This window comes from Aplysia californica, unplaced genomic scaffold (assembly GCF_000002075.1).
Source record: "Aplysia californica isolate F4 #8 unplaced genomic scaffold, AplCal3.0 scaffold01026, whole genome shotgun sequence".
Taxonomy (NCBI): domain Eukaryota; kingdom Metazoa; phylum Mollusca; class Gastropoda; order Aplysiida; family Aplysiidae; genus Aplysia; species Aplysia californica.
Window position 1 is genome coordinate 108,631 of NW_004798296.1, and position 1,575 is coordinate 110,205.

Sequence of the window (1,575 nt, forward strand, 5' to 3'; positions counted from 1 at the left end):
AAGAAGAAGAAGAAGAACAACAACAACAACAACAACAACAACAACAACAACAACAACAGCAACAGCAACAGCAACAGCAACAACAACAACAACAACAACAACAACGGCATCATCATTATCATCAAAACATGAATTACCCGTCACGCCATTATGCCATTATATAATATAATATACTACTACATGCGCACACATGTATTATCATGCTTATACTTACAAAATTAAACAGTTGACGACAAGCCCACCTTGTCAATATGTTATAATTCCGCTATGAACCAAAGACCCTGAAAAAGGGGGAAAGTTGATAGATAATACGATGCTTGCACTGTGTTTACATGCCCACTAGTGACCCAGTATCTCAGCACGGCAGATCATATCCTATCTTACAACTGTCAGCTCTCAACAAATATGTCATGACGCAATGGAACCAGGCGCTCGTCAATTTTAGGGCATGTGGAGTTATTGGTATCATCTAAAAGCCTGTTCATTTGCCTTGCATCCCAATGAATTACCCATCTCTCTTCAATAGAAGTCAAGATATATATTGTACAATATTATGGGATTGAAGAAGGTAGGGATCTACTGGTTTCAGATGTAAAATTATCGAGAAAATGGCCACCAAAGTTTTGAGACTTCCAAAGCTTGAGGAGAGTCTTGAGAACTGCAAATTTACATTTTGTTTTGCCTTTAATCAACGTTTTCCCCGTAAAATCCACACAGAAGTGTGGTTTTAAATGGACATAAATGATGTTGAGCCATACACTTTCGATAAGAATTCCGAAACGTTGGGGATAATGCCGATTTCTTCGATTTCATTATTTTGACGAGTGCCTGATTTCAGCACGATGCCTCTCAAATGTCTACTCAGAAACAACTTGTAAACAAGCTGATAATTTAATTTGTCACGTAATTAGGAATCCGATAGTACATGTATCTAATAGGTGACCTCGAGGGTTTATCAGTCTATTGAAGGTCCAGCGGTTGAGTGGTTCTGGTTAGTGAACCCGGACTCTTGAAGAATGCTGAAAAATATTTGTGATGTGAATTGACAGTCAAATTCACTGGTCAAGGGTGTGTGTGAGTGTGTGTGTGTGTGTGTGTGTGTGTGTGTGTGTGTGTGAATGTGTGCGCGTGTGTGTGTACGGTTGTCTGTGACTTGGCTATATCTCGCTCCATGACCACCCAGGTCGACTGACAACGCGCTGACAGCAGAGACATATTTCAAAGTAGGTGTTTATTGTTTATGCCCCATCAATACAATGTAAAACCTACGGGAGGCGAACTTTGGTCTTGCCTGCCAAGGCCAACCCAGACTAAGAGGGAAACAACGTCAGGGGCAGAAATACCGAGATACTCGCTTTAAGCAAAGTTCTTGCTAAGTGGAAATCGAACTCGGGTCTTCTGCCGTGCGACGATGAAGCGCCTTACCTTTACACCAAAGTCTTTGGTACTCAGTTTAAAACCGTATTCACTGTAAATATTATAATACACCGTGGGCTCAATAAGATCGCCGGTGGTTGGAAGGCACAGCTGGTAGGTTCTATTTCTTTTCTTTCCTTTTGTGGCGTCGGTCGCCAT